Here is a 12749-nt window from a genome sequence, read left to right as displayed (position 1 = left end):
CAACTCTCACATCCATACATGACCACTGGAAAAACCATAGCCTTGACTAGATGGACCTTTGTTGGCAAAGTAATGTCTGCTTTTTAATATGCTGTCTAGGTTGGTCATAACTTTCTTTCCAAGGAGTAAACGTCTTTTAATTTCATAGCTGCAATCACTATCTGCAGTGATTTTGGAGCCCCCCCCCCAAAAAAAAAAAAATCTACCTCATTAGAACTGACTCAAATGTGTTCCTTTTTATAGCCGAGTAATATTCTATTGTGTATATGTACCATGACATTCTTAACCATTCATCTGCTGATGGACATCTAGGTTGCTTCCATGTCCTAGGTATTGTATATAGTGCCACAGTGAACAATGGGGTATATGTCTTTTTCAATTCTGGTTCCCTCAGTATATATGTCCAGTAGTGGGATTTCTGGGTCATATGGTAGTTTTATTCCTAGTTTTTTAAGGACTCTCCATACTGTTTTCCATAGTGGTTGTATCAGTTTGCATCCCCACCAGCAATGTAATAGGGTTCTCTTTTTCCCACACCCTTTCCAGCATTTATTGTTTGTAGATTTTTTGATTATGGCCATTTTGATGCTGGCTACATTCTGATGTGAGATGATACCTCATTGTAGTTTTGATTTGCATTTCTCTAATAATGAGCAATGTTGAACATCTTTTCATGTGTTTATTAGCCATCTGTATGTCTTTGAAGAAATGTCTGTTTAGGTCTTCTGCCCACTTTTTGATTGGGTTGTGTGGTTTTTTGATATAAAACTTCTTTAGCTATTTCTATATTTTGGAGAACAATCCCCAGCTGTTTGAAAACACTTTCCAATCTGTGAGTTGTCTTCTTGTTTTGTTCATAATTTCCTTTGCTGTGCACAAGCTTTAGAATTTAAGTAGGTCCCATTTGTTTACTTTTGGTTTTATTTTCACTAAACTAGGAGGTGTATCCAAAAAGATATTGCAGCAATTTATGTCAGTGTTCTGCCTGTGTTTTCCTCTAAGAGTTTTATAGTATCCAGTTTTACATTTAGGTCTTTAATCCATTTTGAGTTGATTTCTGTATATGGTATTACAAAATGTCCTAATTCATTCTTTTACATACAGCTGTCCAGTTTCCCCAGCATCATTTATTGAAGACAGCATCTTTATTTCATTGTATATTCTTGCCTTCCTTGTTGTAGATTAATTGACCATAGGTCCTTGGGTTTATTTCTGGACCTTCTACCCTGTTCCACGTATCTCTCTTTGTGCTGGTATCTTTGTTTTGATTATTGGTTTTGTAGCATAGACTGAAGTGAGAGAGCCTGATTGCTCCAGCTCCATTTTTCTTATTTGAGATTGCTTTGGCTATTCGGGGTCTTTTGTGTTTCCATACAAATTTAAAAAATTTTGTTCTAGTTCTGTGAAAAATGCCAGTGATATTTGACAGGGATTGCATTGAATCTGCAGATTGCCTTGGGGAGTATGGTCATTTTGACAATATTGATATTTGAAATTGAAGAACATGGTATATCTTTCCATCTGTTTGTGTTATCTTTGTTTTCAGTCATTAGCAACTTGCACTTTTAGTGTTCAGGTCTTTTTTCCTTCTTAGGCAGGTTTATTCCTAGGTGTTTTGCTCTTTTTTGATACAATGGTAAGTAGGGTTGTTTGTTCAATTTCTCTTTTGAAACTTTCATTGTTAATGTATAGAAATGCAGTGGATTTCTGAGTATTGGTTTTGTATCCTGCACACATGCTAAGTTGCTTCAGTCATGTCTGGGTCTTTGTGACCTTATGGACTATAGCCTGCCAGGCTCTTCTGTCCATGGGATTCTCCAGTCAGGAATATTGGAAGTGGGTTGCCATGCCCTCTTCCAGGGGATCTTCCCAACTTAGGGATCAAACCCATGTCTCCTGAATCTCCTGCATTGGCAGGCAGATTCTTTACCACTAGCACCACCTAGGATGCACAAGTTGTATTCTGCAACTTTACTGAATTCATGATGAGCTCTACCAGTTTTCTGGTGGCATCTTTAGTGTCTTCTATGCATAGTATGTCATCTGCAAACAGTAACAATTTACTTTTTCTTTTCCAATTTGTATTCCTTTTATTTCTTTTGCCTCTGATTGGCTAGAACTCCCAAGACTGTGTTGAATAAAAGTGGTGAGAGTGGACATCCTTGTCTTCTTCCTGATCTTAGAGGAAATGCTTTCAGCATTTCACCATTGAGTATGATTTGGTGTATTACGCTGACTGATTTGCAGGTATCAAAAAAATCCTTGCATCTCTGGGATAAATTCCTCTTGATCATGGTATATGATCCTTTTAATATATTGTGGAATTTGGATTGCTAACATTTGTTGAGGACTTTTGCATCTATGTTCCTCAGTAATGCTGGCTTGTAATTTCCTTTTTTGTATGTGTGGTGTCTTTGTTTTTGGTATCAGGGTGGTGGTGGCCATATAGAATGAGTTTGGGAGTATTTCTTCCTCAATTTTTTGGAACAGTTCAGAAAGAAAGGGGTTAACTCTTCTCTGTTTGATAGAATTCACCTGTGAAGCCATCTGATTCTGGACTTTCATTCACTGGAAGCTTTTTAGTCACAGCTTCAATTTCAGAAATTATGATTGGTCTATTCATATTTTCTATTCCATCCTGGTTCAGTTTTAGGAAACTGTACTTTTCTAAGGATTTGGCCACTTCTTCCAGGTTATCCATTTTATTGGCATAAATTGGTTATTGTATCTCATGATCCTTTCTATTTCTTTGGTGTCAATTGTAACTTCTTTTTCATTTCTAATTTTTGATATGAGTCCTCTCCCTTTTTTTCTTGATGAGTCTGGCTAAAGGTTTATCAATTTTGTTATCTTTTCAAGAATCAGCATTTAGTTTCATTGATCCTTTCTATTGTTTTTGTATTCTCTATTTCATTTATTTCTGCTCTGCTCTCTATGAGTTCTTTCCTTTTACTCATTTTGGGTTTTATTTGTTATTCTTTCACTAGTTGCTTTAAGTGTAAAGTTAGGTTGTTTGGGGCTTCCCTCATAGCTTAGTTGGTAAAGAATCCGCCTGCAATGCAGGAGACTCCTGTTTGATCCCTGGGTCGGGAAGATCCCCTGGAGAAGGGATAGACTACCTACTCCAGTATTCTTGGTCTTCCCTTGTGGTTCAGCTGGTAAAGAATCTGCCTTCAATGTGGGAGAACTGGGTTTGATTCTTGGGTTGGGAATATCCCAGATGATTGTGTATTTTACAAATTTTTTAGTTTTATAATTTCATAATGTTATGTTTGGAAAAGATGCTTGATATGAGTTCAGTCTTCTTAAATTTACGAAGGGGTGCTTTGTGCAGTTGTGTTTGAATTTCTTTTTCTTGCTTTGTGTGTGGATCTATTATAAATGTTTGGTTTGTGGAGATCATGGCGGGGGGGCCGGGGCAGGGAGGGGGGCTTTTCTTTTCTATTAAAGACATTCTTTAGGATTTATTATAAAGTCTAGTTTGATGGTGCTGAATTTTCTTAGCTTTTGCTTTCTGTAAAACTTTTGATTTCTCTATTGAATCTGAATGAGAGCCTTGCTGTGTAGAGTATTCTTGGTTGAAGTTTTTCCCTTTCATTACTTTAAATATATTGTGCCACTCCTTTCTGACCTGCAGAGTTTCTGCTGAGAAATCAGCTGATATAGGGCTTCCACTGTATGTTAGTCATTGCTTTTCCCTTGTTGCTCTTAACGTTTTCTCTGTCTTTCAATTTGTCAATTTGATTAATACGTGTTTTGCCATTTTCCCTCTTGGGTTTATCCTGTATGGGACTCTCTTTGCTTCCTAAACTTGAATGCTTCCTTTCTCATATTAGGGAAGTTTATGGCTGTTACCTCTTCAAATATTTTCTCAGACCATCTCTCTTTTCTTCTGGGACCCTATAATGTGAATTCTTCTGGGAAGAATAATTTGGTGAATTTGGTACATTTCATATTGTCCTAGAGGTATCTTAGATTTTCCTCATTACTTATCATTCTTTTATCTGGCCTTCAGAGCCGACTATACGCGGGTTCCCCTGCCAACGCCAGAGCCCCAGGCTGGGGAGTGTGACATGGGGCTCGGAACGCCTGTGGAAGAATTTTTGTGATATAATTCATTTCCAGTTTGTAGGTTTGTGTCGCCCACGTGGGACATAATGGGGTTTGATTATATCACAGAAGCACCCCTTCTACTTTCTTGCTGTGGCTTCTTCTTTGTCTTTGGATATAGAATATCTTTTGGGAGGAAGTTCCTGTCTTCTTGTCCATAGTTTTCAACAATTAGTTGTGATTTGAGTGTTTTCATGACAGGAGGTGAGCTCACATCCTTCTACTCCGTCATCGTTTTTCCTCATAGCTTTAAGGAAGGAAAAAACTGAAGCTGCACTTTAGGACTGGAGAAAGGGCCGGAGGGCACCTTTCCTCAGCGCTATCCTCTAAAAAACACCATCTGCACTGTTGCTGCACCAGACCCAGGAGGGGGAAGGACAGCGGTGTCTGGGGGCCCGGCTCCTGATTCCGAGGCTTGCCTCTCGGGGCCCTACTCCCCACAGAGGTTCACTTTCCGCTCAGCCTCCAGCATGAGGAGCTGGCGCAGTCATGTCTGCGGTGGACCCCACGTCCCGATCGGCTGTGGTTGCAGCTGCCACCCCCTTTCTGGCACTGCAGACGTCTCAGACTCAGCCAGGTCTTCTCTTGAGTTTTCTTGATCTTCTTTTTTTCTCTGCTCCTTTCAGCCTGTCAGCCACAGGGCTCGCTCTCATGACAGGAGGGAACCGGGGATGAGCAGAGAGTTCGTAAGCTAGGAGCTCTTCACTGGCTGGAGGAAGGTGCCAAAGCTTCAGAATCTTTCTTTTACAGGTAAACTACTTAAAAGATAATGAAAAGTCTCTTACCATATTTTTAAAAAAACAGACCAATAATCCGAGAATAATTATTTTTGCTTTTTTAGCAGATGAAAAAAAAAGTTTGTTTTACATAAATCCATTATTTCCATAAAAACTTATTATTCTTTAAGTCAATTAAATAGAGCTTTTTTCTGAATTTAACTTTGGCAATACGATTTAGGCACTTCCTAGATGGTGCAGTGATAAAGAATTTGCCTTTCAATGCAGGAGACTCAAGAACTGCAGGTTTGATGCCTGGGTCAGGACTATCCCTTGGAGAAGGGAATGGCTACACACTCCTGAATTCTTGCCTAGAGAATCCCATCGACAGAGGAGCCTGGTGGCCTACAGACCATGCTGTTGCAAAGAGTCAGACACAACTGAACACATTAGTGCATACAATAGTGTCTAGAGGTAGAAAAATATCACGTTTACGTAACATATGCCAGTAGACACACATAAACATGCATGTAGACATAGCCGAGACCCTATAGCTTCCATTCCAAAATTGTAGCCACGAGGCAGGCACCACAATACAAAATTCCCTGGTTTACAAAAGCAGGTATATCCAAACTGTGCCTCTGACAAGTGTAAAAGTGAGAAGGTATCCATTCAAATGGGTAAAGCTTTCTTATGGAGAGACTTTAAGACTTTTCTCTGCCCTTGACAAGTAATTTTATGGAGTTTGTGGACTAGATTTTGAGCAAGGGAGCTTCTATGACAGTCTGCATTTTTAAAAGCCTCTCTTTTCTTCTTTTCTTCAGTCTCAGGTGATGGTGGACAGTTTTATTTGTCTCCTGAGATATTTGCATTTCAAAGACACGATACAATTCATACCTCTATGGGACAAAGAAAGAAGAAAATTTTTTTTTCCTTGGAATTCTGTCATACATTTCTCTACTACTAGAAGTCTAGAATAATTTCTATTTAAAATTTTACTTTATATTAGGGGTTGGAAAGCATAGGATGCTTCATCCTTTTCACTGTTAATAATCATGACATCCTCCCCTTTACTTTCCTCACTTTCCCTGGGATTCTGCCTCTTATTAATAGTGCCCCAGTCAGACTTTGCCACACGTGCTCAGACCTCAATCTGTGGCAGCTTGCACCCTCCTAAGCTTTTGGCACACAGAGGACTCCATCTTTCTAGCCTACTTTCTCACCTTGTCTGCTAGCCCCTCAGCAATCATAGTAGTAGAAAACCTACTACCCACCTACCCTCAACTTTTCTTCTAACTTTTTAACTTGAGTTTCAGCCTCTAGAGCAATATCATATGATATATGTCTTTCCCTGACTTACTTCACTTAATATGATGATTTCCAGGTCCATCCATTTGCTACAAATGGGATTATTTCCCTCTTTTAATTCTGAGAAATATTCCAGTATAAACAGACAAATATATTGCCTATTTTATTCATTCACCTGTCGATTGACATTTAGGTTACTTCCATGTCTTAGCTACTGAAAACAGCACTGCATTAAATACTGAGGAGCATGTATCTTTTTGAACCATGTTTTTCTGTGCTGAGGAGTGGAACTGCAAGATTACATATGGTAGGTCTATTTTTGTTTCTTAAGGAGCTTATATACTGTTCTTCATAGTGGCCGCACCAATGTGCATGCCCATCAACAGGGCAGGAGGGGTCACCTTTCTCCATACCCTCTCTAGCATCTATTGTTTGTAGAATTTTTTGGCTATGCCATTCTCACTGGTGTGACATGATTCCTCACTGCAGTTTTGATTTGCATTTCATTAATAATTAGTGATGTTGAGCATCTTTTCATGTGCCTCTTGGCCATCTGTATGTCTTTCTTGAAAAAATGTCTCTTAGGTCTTCGACCAACTTACTGATTAGGTTTTTCTCTTCTTTTTTGATATTTAGCTGCACAAGCTATTTGTAAAAATTGGAGCCTAATCTCTTGTTAGTTGCATCATTTGCAAATATTTTCTCCCATCCTGTGAGTTTTTTTTGTTTTGTTTATGGTTTCCTTAGCTGTACAAAAGTTATTGAGTTTAATTAGGTCACATTTGCTTATTTTTATTTTTATTATTCTAGGAGAGGGTGCGGGAAAGATATTGCTTCAATTTATATTAAAGAGTATTTTGCTTAATTTTTGTTGAAGAGTTTCATACTATCTGGTCTTACATTTAGGTCTTTAATCCATTTTGAGTTTGTTTTTGTGTATGATGTTAGAGAATGTTCTAATTTCATTTTTTACATGTATATGTCCTATTTTCCCAGCACCATTTATTAAAGAGACTGTCTTTCCTCCATTGTGTGGTTGTCCCTCGTTTAAGTTAATTGAGGTGCATGGGTTTATTTCTGGGCTTTCTGTCTGGTTCCATTGATCTAGATTTCTGTTTTTGTGCCAATACTGTACTATTTTGATGACTGTGGCTCTGAAATAAGGCAGCTTGAATTCTCTAGCTCCATTTTTCTTTCTCAAGATTACCTTGGCTATTCAGGGTCTTTTAAAAACAAATTTTTAAACAACTTGATTCTAACTCTATAAAAATGTCATTAGCAGTTTGACAGGGATTGCATTGAATCTGTAGATTATCTCCAGTAATATAGTCATTTTTAACAATATTGCTTCTTCCAATCCAAGAACATGGTATATCTTTTTATCTCTATGTGTCACTCTTGGTTTTATTCATTAGTGTTTTATATTTTGGACTACAGGTCTATTGCATCCTTAGGTAGATATATTCATAGGAATTTTAGTGTTTTTATGTGATGGCAAATGTGATTGTTTAATTGATTTCTCTTTCTGATCTTTCATTGTGGTCTGTAGAAATGCAATAGATTTCTGTGTATTAATTTTGTATCTTGCAACATTATCAAATTCATTGATGAGCTCTAGTAGTTTTCTGGTAGCATCTTTAGGATTTTCTATGTATAGTATCATGTCATCTGCAAACAGTGACAGTTTTACTTTTTTTCCAATTTGGATTCCTTTTATTTCTTTTTCTTCTCTGATTACTATGGCTAGGACTTCCAAAACTGTGTTGAAAATAAGTGGTGAGAGTGGATATCCTTGACTTGTTCCTGATCTTGAAGGAAATGTTTTCAAGTTTTTCACCATTAAATATGATGTCAGTTGTAAGCCTGTCATATATGGACTTTATTATGTTCAGGTATGTCCCCTCTTTGCCCACTCTTTGGAGAGTTATTATCATAAATGGGTTTGAATTTTGTCAAAAGATTTTTTGCATATATTAAGATAGTCATATGATTTTCTATTTTTTAATTTGTTGATGTAGTGTATCACACTGATCATTTGTGGATTTTGAAAAATATTGAAAAATTGAACACAGATGCAAAAATGCTGAACAAAATACTAGCAATCCAAATCCAACAATACACTAAAAGGATCATAAAGCAAAATCAAGTAGAAAGTATCCTAAAGATATGGGATGTTTCAATATTTGCAAATCATTCAGGGTGATAATCACATGGGTTTTATTCTTCAATTTGTAAATGTGGTATTTCTCAACAGATGCAGAAAAAGATTTTGACAAAATCCAACACCATTTATGATAAAAATTCTCCAGAAAGTAGGCATAGAGGGAACCTACCTCAACATAATAAAGGCCATTTATTTATGATAAGCCTATGGCTAACATCATACTTAATGGTGAAAAGCTGAAAGCATTTTCTCTAAGATCAAGAACAAGACAAGGATGTCCACTCTCGCCACTTTTATTCCACATAGTTTTGGAAGTCCTAGTCTCAGCAATCTGCAAAGAGAAAGAAAGAAAACAAATCTAAATTGGAAAAGATATTAAACATCACTGATTGCAGTTGACATAATACTGTACACAGAAAATCCTAAAGATGCTACCAAAAACGACTAAGCTCATCAATGAATTTGGTAAAGTTGCAGGATACAAAATTAATACACAGAAATCTGTGGCATTTCTTACACTAACAGTAAAAGGTCCAAAGGATAAACAATTCCATTTATCATTGCAGAAAAAGAGTAACATATTTAGGAGTCAGAAAACCTATCTAAGGAAGCAAAGGACCTGTACTCCAAAACTAGGGATAAAATAAATCAAAGATGATACAAACAAATGGAAAGATATACCATGTTCTTGAATTAAAGAATCAATATTTTCAAAATGACTATATACCAAAGGCAATCTATAGATTTAGTGAACTCTATAAAATTCTCAATGGCATTTTCACAGAACTGTAACCAAAAAAATCTTAAAATTTGCATGGAGATTCAAAAGACCCCAAATAGCTTAAGCAATCTTGAGAAAGAAAAACGGAGCTGGAGGAATTAGGTAACCAGACTATTCTACTACTCAACAGTAATCAAAACACTATGGCACTAGCACAAAAACAGGCAGATCAATGAAAGAATATAGAATGCCCAGAAAGAAACCCATGCACATATGGTCAATTAATCTACAACTAAGGAGGCAAAAATATACCATGGAGAAAAGACAGTCTCGTTAATAACTTGTGCTGAAAACTGGGCAGCTATGTGTAAAATCTAATAAAATTACAACATTCTTTAATGCCATGGTGGCTTCCCAGATGGCTCAGATGGTAAGGAACCCACCTGCTAATGCAGGAGATACAGGAGACCCAGGTTCAATCCCTGTGTCTGGAAAATCCCCTGGAGAGGAAATGGCAATCCCCTCCAATATTCTTGCCTGGAGAATCCCATGGATAGAGAAGCCTGGTGGGCTATAGTCCATGGAATCACAGAGTTGGACACAACTGAGCAACTAACACTTTCACTTTCACACCATACAAAAAAGTAAACTCAAGATGGATTAAAGATCTAAGTGTAAGACTCGATGGTATGAAACTCTTTTAGGAAAATATAGGCAGAACACTTTTTGACTTAAATCCCAGAAATATATTTTTTGAGCCTTCTCCTAGAGTAATGGAAATAAAAACAAAAATAACCAAATGTGACCTAATTAAATCCAAACACTTTTGCACAGCCAAGGAAACCATCAACAAAGTGAAAAGACAATCAACAGAATGAAAGAAAATATTTGTAAATGATGTGACAAATAGGGATTAATTTCCATAATATGCAAACAGCTCATGCAGCTCTATGTAATAAAAGAAAACAAAAAACAACAACTCAGTCAAAATGTGAACAGAAGATCTAAACAGACATTTCTCCAAAGAAGATATACGGATGGCCAAAAGCACATGGAAAGATGCTCAATATAATTATCAGAGAAATGCAAATCAAAACTACAATGATGTATCACCTCATGCCAATCAGAATGGCCATCATCAGAAAGTCTATCAATAATAATTGCTGAAGAGGGTGTGGAAGAAAGGGAGCCCTTTTACACTGTTGCTAGGAATGCACATTGGTGCAGCAACTATGGAGAATAGTATGGAAATTCTATTTTTTAAAAAGTAAAATTAGAGGGTATATATCCAGAGAAAAATCTAATTTGAAAAGAAATATGTGCCTCAAATGGTCACAGCATCATAACCAAGACATGCAACCTAAGTATCTGTTGACAGATGAATGGATAACAATGTGGTAAAAGTGAAAGTCTCTCAGTCGTGTCTGACTCTTTGCGACCCCATGGACTACACTCCATGGAATTCTCCAGGCCAGAATACTGGAGTGGGTAGCCTTCTCCCTTCTCCAGGGGATCTTCCCAACTCAGGGATCAAACTCAGGTCTCCTGCATTGCAGGCATATTCTTTACCAGCTGAGCCACAAGGGAAGCCAAAGATGTGGTACTTATATACAATGGAATATTACTCAACCATAGAAAAGAATTTGCAGCAACATAGCTGGACCTAGAGATTATCATACTAGGTCAGAAAAATATTGTATGATATCACTTACATGTGGAATCTTAAAAAAAAATTTGGATGAACTTCTTTATAAAACAGCAATACCCTCATAGACATAGAAAACAAATTTATAGCTACCAAAAGAATAGTGAGGGAAGGATAAGTTTGGGATTAACAGATACAGACTAGTATATATAAAACAGACATACGGTAAAGACCTACTATATAGTACAGGGAACTATATTCAATATCTTATAATAACCTATAATGTAAAAGAATCTGAAAATGAATAGATATATTGTGTGTAACTGAATCACTTTGGTGTACACCTGAAACATTGTAAATCAACTATATTTCAACAAAAATAAATAATATTTTTAAAAGTAGTTAATAAATAAAATGATTGGATAATACTTATAACATCTCATATATATTGAATGCTTTTTTTTTTTATGCTGGACACCCTTTCAAGTGTTTAACCTGTATTATTAATGCCTTTCTACCCCAAATTTATTATTTTTATAAATGAGAAAAATGAGAAGCAAAGAACTCTGCAACCTGACCCCAGTGACTTTACACAATATTTTACTATAACTTCTTGGAATACCCTAGATGGCCCTAAAAAAAAGAAATGAATAGACGTTCTCCCCGCCAAAAAATGCACTATTACAAAAGAAAGTAACCTAACTTATGCACATGCTTAATACATAAAAAATTAGAAGACATCAATCCACAAATGTCCTAAGTATAAATACATTATCTGTTGTTTCTTAAGTGTCTCCTAAGCCAATTTACAGGGCCCACATGTGCTAGAGTTTCAGTAAACATAAGCCAACAGGTTAATGATAGAGAAAAGAGCTGAAATTAATATCTGCTAATAATGTAGTTTAGAAGAAATCATATAAGCCCCAATTTCCAATAAACTTAGGATCGTTATTTGTCTCTTTTTAAAATTTCAAGTCTTAAAGCATGTGGCAGTAACAAAGGTCCCAAGAAATAACTGTCATTGTAGCACACATGAAAAATTTAAGGTGTTTCCTTTAACTTATTTGAGCTATTTTATATCCCACTTTAACTACTTGTTTTCCCACTAAATCTGTCTAGCTTTATCATATTTCTCCACATGACGCTGAAGCTTAATATATATGACTCAATTACATTATATTAGCCTGGAACACTTTCAATAAAAATTATGTCTGGAAGAAAAACAAAGTCTTCATACCCTTCAACCCTTTGAAGTTTAACATTATCTTGTATTAAGAAGGCTGAGGCCTATCAGCCTTTTAAAGTCCTATCGTTTCCAATGGGATAATGGACACACTAATCACTAAACAAGCTGGCTTTAAAATATATACCTCAATAAATTTTTAAATCACTTAAAACCTTATGGTGATTTCTTTATATCTCTCCAGTTCAGGCTAAAGCCCTATGTTAATAATTTTGAAGGCTTAGGCTCACTTGTTTTGCTTTCAGGAAAAAAAATGTGGTTTCATTTTTATTAGCATTTCATATTAAAGGAGATTTACCACGTTTTAGAATATTCAATCAGTTAGTTGTCATTTAGACACATAGTCACTTGAAGATTTTGTTTAGGTAAATATACTTCAGGCAAACCAGTAATTCCAACCTAAGAAAGCTTAAAACTTTCTGCATTAAACTGGTTATTTAACATGGGTTCCTTTTTTCCCCATAGTGAATAATTCAGCAGCATAATACCAGCAGAAAAACTGAACAAGATAATATATAATCTAAAATATTTCAGAAACATAAAAAAAATGAAAGTTTATCTCCTGTGTAGTAAGTAAAGAACTCTTCACTGTAATTTAGACCCAGCAAGAATCTGGTAACAGCCTATGCCAGTTACCAAAGGCTCAACCTCAGTTCCATATGTGTATGCATGCATGCATAGTTGTTTAGTTGTGTCCGGCAACACACTTGTAACAAACAAACCCCTATACAATCTAGCCTAAAATTTGTATTTAAACAGAAACAAATATGTTAAACAGTGACTCTGCAAGACAAACAATAATTTTTTTTAAAGGAGAAAAATACAAAAAAAAGCTTGATTAA

Source organism: Odocoileus virginianus, unplaced genomic scaffold (genome assembly GCF_023699985.2).
Source record: "Odocoileus virginianus isolate 20LAN1187 ecotype Illinois unplaced genomic scaffold, Ovbor_1.2 Unplaced_Contig_7, whole genome shotgun sequence".
Taxonomy (NCBI): Eukaryota; Metazoa; Chordata; class Mammalia; order Artiodactyla; family Cervidae; genus Odocoileus; species Odocoileus virginianus.
This window is presented reverse-complemented; position numbering follows the sequence as displayed.